Source organism: Rana temporaria, chromosome 11, assembly GCF_905171775.1.
Source record: "Rana temporaria chromosome 11, aRanTem1.1, whole genome shotgun sequence".
In the NCBI taxonomy this organism is placed as follows: Eukaryota; Metazoa; Chordata; class Amphibia; order Anura; family Ranidae; genus Rana; species Rana temporaria.
The window spans coordinates 153,091,714-153,109,992 of record NC_053499.1 but is presented as its reverse complement, the minus strand read 5'-3'; the positions used below and the strand labels follow the sequence as shown (position 1 = coordinate 153,109,992).

Here is an 18,279-nt window from a genome sequence, read left to right as displayed (position 1 = left end):
GTTAGTGTAGTGGGCAGGTAGGTCAGTGTAGTGGACAGGTAGGTTAGTGTAGTGGGCAGGTAGGTCAGTGTAGTGGACAGGTAGGTTAGTGTAGTGGGCAGGTAGGTCAGTGTAGTGGGCAGGTAGGTCAGGGTAGTGGGCAGTAAGAATGAGCTCCGGCGTGTTCGCATAGAACACGTGCGGAACCCACCAGGAAGTGGGCACGGCGCTAATCACAGCCAGGGAGACTTTGTCCCGATGCTCGGCTGCAGGGATCGTGAAATGTCTCCCTGGCTGATATTAGCGCAGCGCCGTGCTCACTTCCTGGCGGGTTCCGCACGTGTTCTATGTGAACACGCCGGAGCTCATACTTAGTGGGCAGGTAGGTCAGCGTAGTGGACAGGTAGGTCAGCTGCCTCTCAAAGTGACTGACTGGTAGAGCAGTGGACGGTATGATTATTTTTTTCATTTTTATTTTGTTTTTTATTATTTTTACAGAATTTTTTTTTTTTTTAGGAATCATTAGAGGACTTCAGTGAAATACCAGGGGTCCAAACAGGGGGATTCTGCGGCACACAAGGTGATTAGGGTGGGCCCTGGCACACCCTGGCGCACGCCTATGATCCTGACACCATATCAAGCATGGTGTTGGGATGATATGAGTGCTAAAACAGCCATTCACCTGACCCCCGGTCATTGGCAAAATTGTCCCTGAATGGCAGTTTGGAAATGTGGTCACCCTAACAAGGGGGGACATGGAAGGCCGCGATCGGCAGCTGTATAGTGCCCACGAGCTGCGGGGTCTCCCTGGGGCTTGTAGTTCTCTCTCCTACTGTATCCACTGAAGAGGGGAGGGGCCTCTGACCCGGGCATAAATCAGCTTCACTCTTAAAGCGGTAGTTCACCCTCCTTTCCATCATTAGACCATTACATTCGGCATCGTAGCGCGAGCTACGGTATGCCGGTCTTAAATTTTTAATCCCCGTACTCACTGTGCTATCGATGATTGAAGAATCCGACTCCCGCGGGGAATGGGCGTGCCTATGGAGAGGGAGGATGATTGACGGCCGGCTCTGGCACGTCACGCTCCCCGAAGACAGCCGGAGTAGGTCTCGGCTATTCACGACGCCTGCGCACAGGCTATGCGCAGGCGCCGTGAATAGCCAAGCCTATTTCGGCTATTTCCGGAGAAGCGTGACGTGCCAGGGCCGGCCGTCAATCACCTTCTCTCACCATAGGAACGCCCATTCCCCGGAATCTTCAATCATCGATACCGCAGTGAGTACGGGCATAAAAAATGTAAGACCGGCATACCGTAGCTCGCGCTACGATGCCGAATTTAATGGTCTAATAAAAAAAAACTTTTTTTTTTTTTTTTTAGCAGGGTGAACCCCCGCTTTAAGTGAGTCGCTCTGCTTCTACACTTTTGATGATACATGCCCGGGTTAGAGGCCCCTCCCCTCTTCAGTGGATACAGTCAGAGAGAGAACTACAAGCCCCAGGGAGATCCCGTGGCTTGTGGGCACTATAAAGCCGCCGATCACTGCCTCCCATCTCACCTATGGAGAAGTCCTGGGTGTTCAAGGTGCACAACGGAGACTAGCCAGGTACAGGGAAACCTCTGGAAGTGGGGGGGGGGGGGGTGTGACTGTCTGGGGACCCTGATGTAAGGGTCCCCAGCTGAACTGGGGGTGTCGGTAACATATAATGACACTCCCTAGCAGTTCGTATCGGGTACGATGCGGGAACCCACAGTGGATTTGCAGGGTTCTCGCATTGCACCAGTGTGAACCGGGCCTAAGAAATATTTTTTTTAGTTTACAAAATGCATGCAATGACAGTTGATAAGGATTAACGGCTTGCCAACCGCCGCACAACGATGTACGGCGACGGTACGGCTGCACACATGGGCGTCCAGGTATGTCCCCTTTAAGATGCAGAGCCATTGGTCGCGAGCGCAGCGGCATGTTCATAGCTGTGCTGCAAAGTGTCCCTGGAATTTTTTTTCAAATGTTGGCAACTATGCTATGGCTACGACTCAAACACAGAGATTCTCCCCTAAGAAGTCCCCCAGCAGGTGTCCCCCATCAGAGCCCCCCACAGCAGGTGTCCCCATCAGAGCCCCCCACAGCAGGTGTCTCCATCAGAGCCCCCCACAGCAGGTGTCCCCATCAGAGCACCCCCACAGCAGGTGTCCCCATCAGAGCACCCCCACAGCAGGTGTCCCCATCAGAGCACCCCCACAGCAGGTGTCCCCATCAGAGCCCCCCACAGCAGGTGTCCCCCATCAGAGCCCCCCACAGCAGGTGTCCCCATCAGAGCCCCCCACAGCAGGTGTCCCCATCAGAGCCCCCCACAGCAGGTGTCCCCATCAGAGCCCCCCACAGCAGGTGTCCCCCTTCAGAGCACCCCCACAGCAGGTGTCCCCATCAGAGCCCCCCACATCAGATTTCCCCATAGATCAGTACTTGTCCAATAGATCCCTGTAGCTCGGGCGCGCTGGGAGCAGAAGCAAATTACAGGGGGGCGGGACATATGTTGCATCTTTGGTTACTTGGAGGGTGGCACTCGGAGAGCATTTCTGGGAGTGCACGGGATGATTGGCAGCAGCTCCGGCCAACCCAGAAGCCTCTTATCAAACCGCCTATGGCAGAAGAGCCGACACACGCACAGGGGGGCGGGCAGACAGGAGACTACTCCATGCACACGGGACAGAATTAATTAGTGGAGCCTAGTGCCGGAACGTGTTCCGGTAATGAGCTCCGCTGCGGTACCCAGCCCGGATTCCGGGGACAGCGGGAGGTATGCGCTCTTGTCAGTTGCCAGCGGAGAGACTAAGCGGGATGGGGAAACCGCAGCACCATCTACATGCGCTCCACCTGTGGACACAGACAAGGAGGAGGGAGGGGAGCAATTTGGAGCTTTGGCGCCCCCACCTCTGCGGCGCCTGGGTGCGGAGCACCCCGTGCACCCTGCCTAGGATCGGCCCTGCCAAGAACAATACTGTTTGAGGAGATATTGAAATGGATTTCATTTGCATGGGTTGTTTAGGGAGGACCTTTTATAAATGATGTGGGCAGCTTCAGGTTGACCACAGATGGTCCAGAGAGTATAACAGAGAATGATGAAAGGTGGGACATCTTTTCATCTTCAACCCCCCAATAAATAAATCTGCAAAGATGTTCAGCAAACCAGCCAATGAACTAATGGGGCTTGGGCATTAAAGTGGAGGTTCACCCGAAAAGTTAATTTTTAACATTAGATTGAGGCTCATTTTGTCTAGGGGAATCAGGTAGTTTTTTTAAAATCGAAGCATAACTTACCGTTTTAGAGAGCGATCTTCTCCGCCGCTTCCGGGTATGGGCTGCGGCACTGGGCGTTCCTATTTGATTGACAGGCTTCCGACGGTCGCATCCATCGCATCACGGTTTTCCGAAAGTAGCCGAAAACGTCGGTGCGCAGGCGCCGTATAGAGCTGCACCGACGTTCGGCTTCTTTCGGCTACTCGTGACGCGATGTATGCGACCGTCGGAAGCCTGTCGGAAGACTGTCAATCAAATAGGAACGCCCAGTCCCGAAGACCATACCCGGAAGCGGCGGAGAAGATCGCTCTCTAAAACGGTAAGTACAGCTTCGATTTAAAAAAAACTACCCGATTCCCCTTCACAAAATGAGCCTCAATCTAAAGTTAAAAAAAAAATTTCGGGTGAACTCCCGCTTTAACACGGGTACGCTCCATTCTCTCCAAATCAGTCGGCCATAGATTTTTCCAGCATGTCAGAAAATATCTGAGCTTAATATTGAGCACATCCAAAACGGAGACGCATGGATTTCGCTTGCTAGCTTTCATTAGGTCATGTACGGTACGGCGATCCATTTTCAAAAGTGAAATCATTTTAGGGCAAAACATTGTAGCAACTCACTCACCTTGAAAACATCAAACTTTTATTTTCCGCTATAAAGTAATTGTAAAATAAAATGCTTCCTATGCTGAATAGATCTATTTACTGGGGACCCAAGTTCAACAGCACAGCACCCTGCCTGTTCATAAAAGCATTTACGAAAAGCATAATTACAGCAATTTTTTATATTTTTAAAGGGTTTCGTCAGGCATTTTTACCAAATCATTTTCAATAGGCCCTATTCATGCTCTACCATTTTAGTATGCTAACCATCATCTACTAAAATACAGGTTATGTAATTATTACTTTGTGACGGTTGAATATTTTAGAGAAAAAGTATAATAAAATAATAATATGCATAAATAATATATATTTAATCATATAAAAAAAAAAAAATATATATATATATATATATATAGATATATATATATATATAATGAATTAAATAATCATTTAAAATGATCATTTTAAATAAAACATAATTTAAAATGTAATATTATAAACAATATAAATATAATATTTTAAAAATATAAATATAAAGCAATCGATCAATCAAAAAATACATATTTAAATATTAATAATAAATTAATAGATAATAATAGAATGTGCGATCGAGACCTTATATATTTTAACATGACCGTTTTCTATTTTTTTGTTTTCTTTTTTTTAAAGAAAGCATCAGGAAATAATATAATACAGGCTATGTAATTATTGCTTTGTGATAGTTGAATATTTAGAGAAAAGGTATAATAAAAAGGTATAATAAAATCTTAGATGCAATATTTCCACGTCCGCTGGGTGGAGTTCTCGTCGTTTTTTCCGCGTCGAGAATGCAAATTAGCTATTTCCGACGATCCACGAACGTACGCGCGGCCGCCGAATTCTCTTACGTCGTCTCTAGTCGGCTTTTTCCGAAGCTGGTGTTTTGCGGCATATAGGTAGACTTGCCATGTTAAGTATGGCCGTCGTTCCCGCGTCGAAATTTGATTTTTTTTTCTTGCGTAAGTCGTCCGTGAATATGGATGGACGTAACTCACGTCTAAGTTAAAAAAATGACGTTGTTGCAACGTCATTTCGCGCAAAGCACAGCGGGAAATTTCAAAACGAAGCATGCGCAGTTCAATCGGCTTGGGGACGCGCTTCATTTAAATGAAACCCGCCCCCTACACGCCGATTTGAATTCCGCCGTAAGATACGGCGGCGTAGCGTATCATTGATACGCGGCGCAAGTGCAAATGTCTGTGAATCTGGCCCAGTGAGTGATCTGTACTGATTGCTCCTGTGTTTATTCTTAACTGAAGCATAGTAAACTGTGTTTGTTTGTGAGACATCAGGGGTCTGTTTCACCAAAAGGGGCTTCTAAAAAATATATATATATTATTATTATTATTATTAAATTATTAAAAAATAAAAATTGTAAAAAAGAAAAAAAAAAAGAATTGTAAAAAATTACCATTTTTTTTTGTTGTAAAAAATAGTAAAATACATTTTGTAAATATAGTAAAATAAAAATCTTCTGACACGATCCACTGCCCTACTGGCACCCATCTCGGCTCTACTAACACCTTCCACTGCTCTGTTAATATACACGCATGTGCGTTTGTGCTCTGGGGTGCACAACCTAATGTAATAGGCTGCACACACCAATGTAAACAATATAAATATAATATTTAAAAAATATAAATATCAATCAATCAAAAAATAAATATTTAAATATAAATAATAAAATAATGGATGACAATAGAATGTGTGATCGTCACTTTATATATTTTAACATGGCTGTTTATTTTTATTTTTTTTGTTTTCTTTATTTTAAAGAAAGTATCAGGAAATAATATAATGTACAGCAAGTATAAAGCCTAAAAGGAATCAACAACAAACTGAGCATACTGTATAAATATATGTATATATATATATATATATATATATATATATATATATATATGTGTATATATATATACTATCTATCTATCTATCTATCTATCTATCTATCTATCTATCTATCTATCTATCTATCTATAGAGATATATAGACACACAAAATATTTCCTGTAAATGATAGTTTACAATTCCCAACACCGGCACTATAGAAAGGGCGGAAAAACATGGAAGGAGGGCAAACGGCAAGCTGTGCGTTGGGTTGATGGAGGATTTGAACATGTAAAAGATGAAAGTGTTGCTTCACAGAGGATGTGATGAAGCCCGTGAGAGATGTACATTGCTTCTTTACTTTATGTGGAACATCATTTTTAATGTTTGCCCAATAACACATCACAAGTTCCTCGATGTTCCATTTCCATCGCAACTATAATATGTGCAATAACAGTTATATATTCAACTGCCTGACATGCTGAGAAGTAGCTGTGATACATCTCTGCACCGCCTCTAAAGCGCAACTTCTTTGTGAATCATTCCCACTCGTTTTAACCACTGCGCATCCGGGGCAATTTTTTAAAAATGTTAACACACGTTAAAGCCAGCACTTCTTTTTTTTTCTGCTAAAAAATAAATTACTACTTCCCGCAAACCGCCGCCATTGTACGTTGGCACTTTGACGTAGAATACCGGGGTTATGACAGCAAGAAGCTACAACCACCACCCAAGGCCCAATTTTTCTGCCCCTCTTTACCCCTGCATGCATGTACCAGTAATTACATTTTTTGGATCTAACTTAACTACTAACTATTAAATTATAGGTATTGGAATTTACTTTCAAATTTGGCTGTTAGTGAATGTGACGAATACGAATTTATCCAAAGATACAAATTATCCGAAATAACGAATGCAGCCTCTAAACAAATGGAACAGAATGAATTAATAATAAATAATAATAATTATATTAAAAAGGTTTTATTATTATTGTTATTTATTATTATGAATTATTAATTTCTGAATTGTATTTCGATTTTTTTTTTTATATATATATATATATTTCTGAATTGCGATCATAATGAATGACCCGGAAAAAAAAAACAAAAAAACTAACACATTTTTTGGCAGTGCACATGTCTACCAGAAAGTTTTAAAAAGTCCTTCTTTAGATTCCTGATGCCTTTAGGCCTTTGTTAAAACTTTCTGGTAGACATGTGCACTCCCGAAAAATGTGTTCGTTTTCGTATTTTTTTTTTTTTTCGGGTCATTCATTATGAGCGCAATTCGTAAAAAAAAAAAAAAAAAAATTCAAAACAAATCTGAATTAATAATTCATAATAATAAATAACAATAATAATAATAAAAACATTTTAATATTATTATTATTATTATTATTATTAACAATAGTAAAATGGTTAAACTTTAAGGCCTCATGCACACTGAACGTTTTCGGCTTCAGGCGTTTTTTTTTTCTGCAGCCAGCCACTACACTATATATCCTAGACTATATTGTCAAAAGTTTTGGGACACCTGCCTTTACACACGTGAACTTTAATGGCATTAGTCTGTAGGGTTCAATATTGAGTTCGACCCAACCCTTTGCAGCTATAACAGCCTCCACTCTTCTGGGATGGCTGTCCATCTCTGTCAACTTCGGCAGAGAAATGCGACTTTACGCTCTAATGACAAACTCGAAAAACTTCTGCGAATCAGGATCAAACTTGCGTAACAAAGTCAAAAGTTTTCTCTTTTTTTTTTTTTTATTCCTCTACAAAATGTTGGTTTGGTGAATCACCCTTGTTATGTCAATCAAATACAGCGATCGGCTTGAGGTTCCTTGTATTCCGGGGGACATTATCCAGACAGTATGAATGTACCTGCGTGATGACTCTACTTAGCTCGCTTTTCCCTATAAGATTTCACCGCTACGCAGAGGCCAGTCACAGCTCATCCACAGAGCCATCAATCTGCGCGGCGGAGCCTGTATTAAAATATCGCGGCGATGCCGAGAACAGGTCTTGTCAGGGAGCATGACAATCACTTCAGGGGCTTAAAGGGGAAAGTAAACAAATGCAGTGAAGCAGGTGAAATGCTCGAGAGAGACGCGGCACAGGCGGAGGTAACAGCAATATAAGACGCGGGAAGGAGCGCAACTCTGACAGCTCAAATCCCTCTTGGCTTCATCTGCATGCGTCTGGTAAATCATCGCCTTATCGCAATCCTCCACCAGAAAACACAACATTATTCCCTATTAAAGGAGATCTCCGAACATGTTGCCAGGAAATTTACCCGAAGCGGGCTAAGAGGACCCGCCGCTTCCGTTCTTGACTGCGAGCTGCCGCCTTTCTACACTAATAGCTGGATTCAGATAGCTTTACGCCAGCGTATCAGTAAATACGCCGGTGTAACTCTGAATCTACGCCGTCCTAAATGTAAGCGTATTCTGGAAACCAGATACGCTTAAATTAGGCTAAGATACGAGCGGCGTAAGTCTCCTACGCCGTCGTATCTTAGGGTGCAATATTTACACTGGCCGCTAGGTGGCGCTTCTGTTGAATTTGGCGTAGAATATGCAAATGACTAGATGCGCCGATTCAGAAACGTACGTGCGCCCGGCGCATTTTTTTTACGTTGTTTACGTACGGCTTTTTCCGGCGTAAAGTTAGTCGAACAAATAGCTGGACTAGTCAATGTTAAGTATGGCCGTCGTTCCCGCGTCGAAATTTGAAGATTTTACGTCGTTTGCGTAAGTCGTCCGTGAATGGGGCTGGACGTAATTTACGTTCACGTCGAAACCAATACGTCCTTGCGGCGTACTTTGGAGCAATGCACACTGGGATATGTACACGGACGGCGCATGCGCCGTTCGTAAAAAACGTCAATCACGTCGGGTCACCAATCATTTACATAAAACACGCCCCCCTCATCCTCATTTGAATTAGGCGCGCTTACGCCGGCCCCATTTACGCTATGCCGCCGTAAGTTAGGAGGCAAGTGCTTTGTGAATACAGCACTTGCCTCTCTAACTTACGGCGGGGTAGCGTAAATACGATACGCTACGCCGCCTGAAAGATGCGCCGCCCTACCTGAATCTAGCTATAAAGGTTGCATTTCAGTTCCCAGCAGCTGTTGCAGAATTCCCTATAGCTGATAGAATACGACTTATCATTTATTTAACCACTTAAGACCCGGACCATTATGCAGGTTAAGGACCTTGCCCCTTTTTGCGATTCGGCACTGCGTCGCTTTAACTGACAATTGCGCGGTCGTGCGACGTGGCTCCCAAAACAAAATCGGCGTCCTTTTTTCCCCACAAATAGAGCTTTCTTTTGGTGGTATTTGATCACCTCTGCGGTTTTTATTTTTTGCTCTATAAACTAAAATAGTGCGACAATTTTGAAAAAAATTCTATATTTTTTACTTTTTGCTATAATAAATATCCCCAAAAAAGATATATAAAAACATTTTTTTTCCTCAGTTTAGGCCGATACGTATTCTTCTAAATTTTTCTGGTAAAAAAAAATCGCAATAAGCATTTAACGATTGGTTTGTGCAAACTTTATAGCGTTTACAAAATAGGGGATAGTTTTATGGCATTTTTATTAATAATTTTTTCTTTACTACTAATGGCGGCGATCAGCGATTTTTTTCCATGACTGTGACATTATGGCAGACACATCGGACAATTTTGACACATTTTTTGTGACCATTGTCATTTTCACAGCAAAAAGTGCTATAAAATGCATTGATTACTGTGAAAATGACAATTGCAGTTTAGGAGTTAACCACTAGGGGGCGCTGAAGGGGTTAAGTGTGACCTCATATGTGTTTCTAACTGTAAGGGGCGGGGCTGAACGTGTGACGTCATTGATCGTCTTTCCCTATATCAGGGAACAGACGATCGATGACAGTGCCACTGTGAAGAACAGGGAAGGTGTGTTTACACTCACCTCTCCCCGTTCTTCAGCTCCGGTGACCGATCGCGGGGCCCCTAGCGGTGATCGGGTCTGTGGGTCCTGCGGCCGGGGTCACGGAGCTTCAGACTGGCTGGGCTCTTAAAGGCGACGTACCTGTACGTGCCTGTGCCATTCTGCCGACATATATGTGCAGGAGGCGGTCCTTAAGTGGTTAAAGCGGAGTTCTGCCAAATTTTTTTTTTTAAGTCAGCAGCTACAAATACTGCAGCTGCTGACTTTTAATATATGGACACTTACCTGTCCTGGGCGCCCGTGATGTCAGCACCCGAAGCCAATCTATCCCTCGGCTCTCGGGTGCTTGCTGCTGCCGCCATCTTCAGTAAGGGAATCAGGAGGTGAAGCCTTGCGGCTTCACTTCCTGATTCCCTTACTGAAGATGGCGGCGGCAGCACCCGAGAGCCGAGGGATAGACCGGCTTCGGGTGCTGACATCACGGGCGCCCAGGACAGGTAAGTGTCCATATGGTTCCCTACAGCGCACGTGCGGCTCTCGCGCTGCGCAATCCCACTGGTCCCTGCTGTCTTCTAGGACCTGTGTGTCTCCCAGAAGACAGTGAGGGGGGGGGAGTAGGCGTCGGACACGGCGTAGGTCACTGCGGTCATCTATGCCTGGAAGTGGGAGCAAATACCTGGATTATACAGGTATCTGCTCCCTCCCCCCCTGAAAGGTGCCAAATGTGACACCGGAGGGGGGGGAGGATTCCGAAAAGCGGAAGTTCCATTTTTGGGTGGAACTCCGCTTTAAGATCAGTTATAATTTATACCTAAAGTGATCTTAACTGCTTTTCGACCAGCCGCCGTCATTATAATGCGGCAGGTTGGCACGGCTGCGCGAATCGCCGTAGGTGCATGTCAGACGCTTTAAGAGTGATAGGGGCGCGCGGCGCCGGAGCCGGTGCATGTGGCCGGCGGCCACGATGTCCGCCGGCCACCCGCGATCGCTCCACAGAGAGCCAGAACGGGGATCTGTGAATGTGAACAAACAGATCCCCGTTCTGTCAGGGGAGGAGAGTGAGATCCGCTGTTCCTAGTGATCAGGAACAGCGATCTCTCTCCTCCTCCAGTCAGTCCCCTCCCCTCACAGTTAGAAACACCTCCCAGGGAACACTTAAAGCGGAGTTCCACCCAAAAATTGAACTTCTGCTGATCCGGTTCCTCCTCCCCTCCTGTGTCACATTTGGCACCTTTCAGGGGGGAGCAGATACCTGCCTAATACAGGTATTTGCTCCCACTTTCGACGAAAGATGGCCGCAGTATCCGCGGTGATCTACGCCATGTCCGGCCATGTCCCTTAGAACATGCAGCGCAGTAGGGATCCAGGGTGTGATCAAACCTCCATGGAGCCTGTTTTGAAAGAATAAATATTTTTTATAAAAAAAAAAACATAACAATAAAAATATTGGCCTGGATTCTAGAAGCAATTGCGCCTGTGTAACCATAGTTACACAGCGCAATTGCTTACTTGCCCCGGCGTAACAAATGCTCCTGATTCAGGAACCTTGTTACGCCAACTGCAGCCTAAGATATGCGCGGCATAAGGCTCTTATGCCCGCATATCTTAGGCTGCATTCTTGCGATGGCCGCTAGGTGGCGTTCCCGTTGTGCTCAGCGTATAGTATGCAAATTGCATACTAACGCCGATTCACAACGTTACGCGAGCCCTGCGTACGCAGTTTACGTTGTTTCCGTACGGCGTCTTTCGCGTAAGGCTGCCCCTGCTATTAGCAGGGGCAGCCAATGTTAAGTATACACGTCGTTCCCGCGTCGCGAAATTTCAAAGTTACGTAGTTTGCGTAAGTGATTCGTGAATGGCGCTGGACGCCATTCACGTTCACTTTGAAGCAAATGACGTCCTTGCGACGTCATTTGCCGCAATGTGCGTCGGGAAAGTTTCCCGACGGAGCATGCGCTCTACGATCGGCGCGAGAACGCGCCTAATTTAAATGATTCCCGCCCCCTACTGGATCATTTAAATTGCGCGCGCTTACACCGGGCATTTTGCCGGCGCGCACACGCAATTTACGGAGCTACTGTGAATCAAGGGCAGCGCAGTAAATTTGCGGGGGGGGCGGGGCAAAAACGTTGCCCTGCGCCTTCGCAAAAAAAGCGCAAATGTACCTGAATCTACCCCATTGTTTTCATTTGTTAACTAAAAAAAAAAAATCATATAAAGCCACTTTACAACCTTTTAGGTCATGTAGACAGACTGTAAAGGATCTCAGTCCAGGAAGCAACATGGATGAACAAAGATGGAGGCGTCCATCAAACCAATATATCTGATGGGTTCTCTGTACGTTGTCATCCAAATCATTGCTAAAAAAAAATGTCTGCTCTTTGAATCCATCACTGGAAGAAATTCGGACCAGGCGTCTCCGCGACCAATATGCTGCAGGTCAGCCGGTTACTGTAAAGCCTGCACTCCCCTCGACCTCGACAAGTCAGCGGCGTGTTGCAGCGTAGATTCCTTCACCTTTTTGCCCTTTGATTTTTGGTAATCTCCCTTCGACAGCTATTATTTGTTGGTGTAATTTCAAGTCTTATAAATGTGATAACCTTTCATATGGTGGCGGGAAAGTAAAGCGCCGGGTCTATAATCATAGAGGAGCAAACATCTTGATGTGTTTTTTTTTTCTTGGGTGACATTTCAGATGACCCTTCTTACTCCTCCGCCGGGCCTCACTTCATTCTTCAGTGCAAATTTAATCCTGAAATCTCAGGATGCCGTGTTATACCAAAATAACACCGAAACCTTTTTTTTCCCCTTAGCTTCCTCGTCCAAAAAGAAAGACATATCCTAAAATGAAGACATAAATACCAAGAAAACACTTTTTGTTATAAAAATTAGAAGCTTTTTGTTGTTGCGTGTGCCGCCATGAGGGGGGATTGACCCCACTTCCTGTCTTGACAGGAAGTGAGAAGAAAATCATAGTAAATAGCAATGGCGGCTTGACCATTAGGGGCGCAGGGGCGCCACCCCTGACTCCATGCCACTACCTGTGCCTGAATATATTAACTTCTCTTGCCTGGCTCCTGCCTTGACATCTTCCTGGACAATGACTACCCTTGCCTATCCTCTGCCTAGACCTCCGCCTGGCCAATGACTACTCTTGCCGGCACCTCTGTCTGGACAATGACTACCCTTGCTTGCACCCTGCTTTAACCTCTGTCTTGACAATGACTACTCTTGCTTGCACCCTGCTTCAACCTCTGTCTGGACAATGACTACCCTTGCCTGCCCCTGCCTAGACCTCTGCCTGGCCAGTGACTACTCTTGCCTGCACCCTGCTTCAACCTCTGTCTGGACAATGGCTACCCTTGCCTGCCCCCTGCCTAGACCTCTGCCTGGCCAGTGACTACTCTTGCCTGCACCCGGCTTCAACTGTTGTCTGGACAATGACTACCCTTGCTTGTACCCTGCTTCAACTTCTGTCTGGACAATGGCTACCCTTGCCTGCCCCCTGCCTAGACCTCTGCCTGGACAATGACTACCCTTGCTTGCACCCTGCCTAGACCTCTGCCTGGACAATGACTACCCTTGCTTGCACCCTGCTTCAACTTCTGTCTGGACAATGACTACCCTTGCCTGCCCCCTGCCTAGACCTCTGCCTGGACAATGACTACCCTTGCTTGCACCCTGCTTCAACTTCTGTCTGGACAATGACTACCCCTGCCTGCCCCCTGCCCAGACTTCTGCCTGGCCAATGACTACTTATTCCTGCACCCTGCTTCAACCTCTGGCTGGACAACGACTACCCTTGCCTGCCCCCTGCCTAGATCTCTGTCTGGACAATGACTACCCTTGCTTGCACCCTGCTTCAACTTCTTTCTGGACAACGGCTACCCTTGCCTGCCCCCTGCCTAGACCTCTGTCTGGACAATGACTACCCTTGCTTGCACCCTGCTTCAACTTCTGTCTGGACAATGACTACCCTTGCCTGCCCCCTGCCTAGACCTCTGTCTGGACAATGACTACCCTTGCTTGCACCCTGCTTCAACTTCTGTCTGGACAATGACTACCCCTGCCTGCCCCCTGCCCAGACTTCTGCCTGGCCAATGACTACTTATTCCTGCACCCTGCTTCAACCTCTGGCTGGACAACGACTACCCTTGCCTGCCCCCTGCCTAGATCGCTGTCTGGACAATGACTACCCTTGCTTGCACCCTGCTTCAACCTCTGTCTGGACAATGACTACCCTTGCCTGCCCCCTGCCTGGCCAGTGACTACTCTTGCCTGCACCCTGCTTCAACCTCTGTCTGGACAATGACTACCCTTACCCTGGTAAGGGTAAAAAGCCGAACGGAAACGACGTAAAAGAATGCGACGGCCGCTCGTACGTTCGTGGATCGTCGGAAATAGCTAATTTGCTCGACGCGGAATACGACGGGAACGCCACCCAGCTGACGCCGAAGAATTGCATTTAAGATCCGAAGGCGTACGAAGCCGTACGCCTGTCGGATCTAACCCAGATGCCGTCGTATCTTGTTTTGAGGATTCAAAACAAAGATACGACGCGGGAAATTTGCCGGCGTATCAGTAGATACACCGGCGTACTCTCTTTGTGGATCTGCCCCACAAAGTTTTGTTTTTGGATTTCGATACACTTCAATCTCTCTGCAGTTTTAATACTGGAGTGAAATGGTATAAGAGGCTACAGGTTAATGCCGTATGAAATGTGTCCGCTTGCTTTGAAAAAAATATATAGTTCTTCAGCCGGTGGCTTTGGCTTGCGCGCTATTCCAGACTCGGGAGTTCAGACGCATCGATTTAGGCATCTTTCTACATTTTTCTACATTATTTAAAGATGACAGGTTTTTGGAAAAGTCCCAAACTCTTTTCATCTTCCTCAGATTATACATAATATATCTGCTTCCCACGATGCTTTTCACAGGCACTACGCTCCGTCAGCTTAACGACGAAGCGGGGCTTGGAACTTTCCGCTGTGAACGTCAGGCTCAATTTGTTCCGTCTTAAGACATCTTGTAAATAATCTAAAGTATTCCATGTGCCTTTTTTTTATCTTGCTTTAAACACTCATGACATTTCAGGCTTCTTGATCAAATGATTTTTTTTTTTTTTTTTTTTTTACTTTTGTCCAGAATAACAGAGTTTGTTTTTTATTATTTTATAAAAGAATCTTATTGTTTGCTTTGAGCAGCGGGAAACCCTTAAAATTTTGACTTCTTAAAAAAAAAATATCTGTAGTAAAGGAGCTTAGTGCATCTGTACCAGTTACACTGCATCACCAAAAGTATTGGGACGCTTGCCTTTACATGCACATGAACTTTAATGTAGGGCTGTTACTGATCAAAATTTTTGTGTTCGATTAATCGACTAATTTCGATTAATTATAACGCACATACAGATCCAACTACTTTTAGCTGATCTACTCCTTGCAGGCTGATTCCCAATGCAGCTACCAACAACTGGAAAAATGGATAGCAGGATACAAAAAACACACAAAGGCAGCGCTCGATGGGAATAGCATTAAAACTTTTATAGTCTTCAAGTAGGTAACAAAATAAATATTGCACTGGAGATAAAATCGATGTAGCTACATAAACTGTAAAAATGGTGCGAGTAATACCAAACGATACCAAAAGCAGTCATAAAAACATGTAGCTAAGTATGATACTGGTATAAAAATGTGTACAACGATGCCACTGCTGAATCCAGATGAGGAGAAGTTAACATCAGTCCGTCGGCATGTAGATGTCCCATGAAGGGAACTATCACAACTCCCAGTGGATGGTTGTAGAATCCCAGGTTGATAGAGGGAAGTGATAGAGGGAAGTGTAACAGCCCCTGCGTGTGGCAGATAGTAGGGTCCCGCCGGCATGCAGATATGAAGGCACAGCAAAGGAGCCCTTCAGATGGACTCGGCAAGCCCCGCTGGTGTCCGTGATGTCACCAGATCTCCGACGGAATTCCCTGAAGGCCCGGAAGCCGGCGGAGAGGTGAGTACCAATCAAAATAATTTTGATCGATCAAAAAAATTAAAGATTAATCGATTAATTAATAGTTAATTTTCACAGCCCTACTTTAATGGCATCCCAGACTACACTTTGTCTTTCAGGGGAAGGCTGGAGCTTAGAAGGACAATTAAATGGGAATAGAGCGGGAAATCATGACAATATAGGATTAGGTAGTACCACAGCACCCCTCCTATAACACCCAGCAGCAATAAGACCGACTTTGTGACCCGCTGGAGCATCTCTCCTGATAGTTGAAGGTTTGCCAAAAGTGTGGGAACTCCCACCCAAGATCCAATCCAAAAAATTAGACGCTCATATGCATAATTACTAAACCAAATGTTTTTTTTTCGATCCACTATACCTTAGTAATCCTTTATGTTACTGGCCACTTCCTGTATATGGATTCATCGGGTAGTGTGCGGGTATTCAGTCACTTCCTCAATGCCGCAATGTCTCCTGGGAGCTTTTGTCATTGTTCCCAGGAGACATTGCGGAGGTCTGCCGCTTTTAAGCAAGTTCTAAATCCCACGATAATTTGCGGCAGACCTCCGCAATGTCTACTGGGAACAATGACAAAAGCTCCCAGGAGACATTGCGGCATTGAGGAAGTGACGGAATACCCGCACACTACCCGATGAATCCATATACAGGAAGCGACCAGTAACATAAAGGATTACTAAGGTTTGCCTGCCCCTGACAGTGACTCGAGCTGGGCATCGCCGCTTAGTGAAGGATTGGCTCGGGCGGCTCGGCTGCTCTCGGCTGTTCTAGTCCTGCAAAGGGAACTGCGTTCCTGCTGTGAAAAAAGTGCAGGAAATCCGTTCCCACGTGTTCCCGCAAGACTTGAGCCCTGGTGCTGATGGTTACCACCACCGAAGGGATGTTCTACAGGAGTCATAGCCACACCACGGACACGTGGTCAGCAGTTTCTCTTAGCCTTATATTTGTGGTAGGCACGACCTGCCTTCAGGATGGGCTTATCAATACGTCCACCACCAGCAACCACTCCAACAATTGCTCTGTTTGCAGAAGAGATAACTTTCTTGGAGCCAGAGGGCAGCTTTACTCTGGTCTTCTTTGCTTCAGGATTGTGGGAGATGACTGTAGCATAGTTGCCAGATGCACGAGCCAACTTGCCACGATCACCTGGCTTCTCCTCTACACAACGAACAATAGTTCCTTCAGGCATGGTGCCAACAGGGAGAACATCAGGGCTTTTGTCATTGTTCCCAGGAGACATTGCGGAGGTCTGCCGCGAGTTATCGCAGGATTTAGAAAGAACTTGCTTAAAGTTCTTTCTAAATCCCGCGATAACTCGCGGCAGACCTCCGCAATGTCTCCTGGGAACAATGACAAACATGCGGTTTAGTAATTATGCATATGAGCGTATCATTTTTTATTTATTTTTTGGTGGGGAAGTGGATCTTGGGTGGGAGTTCCTACACTTTTTTTCCCAGGTCTTGACCCCTGGAGAACATTACCAATGTTTAGCTGAGCTTTCTTGCCACAGTACACAAATTGACCGGTATGGATACCCTCAGCCGCAATGAAAAGTTCAGTCCTCTTTTTGAACCTATAAGGGTCACGGAAGGCAACTTTAGCAAGTGGAGCACCACGGCCAGGATCGTGGATAATGTCTTTCACAATACCCTTGATGTAGCCATGCCTTTCTGCAAAGTCGACAGCCCTGAGCTTAGCAGGTCCTTTCCTGTGCTTTACATGGGCTCTGAAAACAGACCCAGCACCTTTTCTCTGTCCCCCGATTACACGTCCCATGGTGCACTAGGCCCGGGCTGTTCGCGAAGAGCGCTAAATCATTTTTTGCCAAAACCACTCTGCTCATCTCTCATCATGATTGCTCAGAAACTGTTTTTCCATGCAGACCAGAAAAACCTACATGGTAAAACCAAAGCAACGTTAATGATCTAGCAGTTGTCCTTGTCTCAGCCATCACTAGTTGCTATGTATTAAGTGACTTCAAAAATAACACTTCACTTTTCCATTAGAGGTTTTTACGTAGGCTTAGGACATGGAGACGGGGCAGGTTTATTGAATTTGTCTGCCCTTCAGCTATTAACGCAAAAAAATAAAAAATAAATTGACTATCAATTTTCCTTCAACATGAAGAAATCTGAACACCGTAGCCCATGTAATGGTCGCAAATGCAAACGTCTTTCATCTTGGAAATATTTTTCGATGTTCCATCAATTTCGTTCTTAGTGGCCACCAATATCTCTAACAAGAATCAATTCACTAATAGCTCTAAAATCTTGTCCTCTCCGTCTGAAAGCTTTCGACGTGACTGTTGCTTATTAATTTAAACCAACTCAACTCTTGTTCCTTTTTTTTTTTCCATCTTGACATTTACAAGGAATCGTAAGAGTGTTGACCAGGAAAGTTCCATCACTAAAATACAATGTTGTACAGCAAATAAATCATATATTTCAAGCTGATCTTGTTTTCTTCGTTCTTGTTTCATGAAGACACGTTTCTTCCTTCCAGAAAGGGCCGATGTTTCTTTTCTTCGCAGTGTTTCACAAACCAATTACCTTTACATCTTGGTAGTCTGTAGGGTTCA

The 18,279-nt window shown here is 45.4% G+C and overlaps 1 pseudogene; it reads right to left on the bottom strand.

Moving 5' to 3' along the window:
• Nucleotides 1-17,511, bottom strand: part of LOC120916842 — a 101,155-nt pseudogene extending 83,644 nt beyond the window's left edge.
• Between the last annotated feature and the right edge of the window lie 768 nt (nucleotides 17,512-18,279).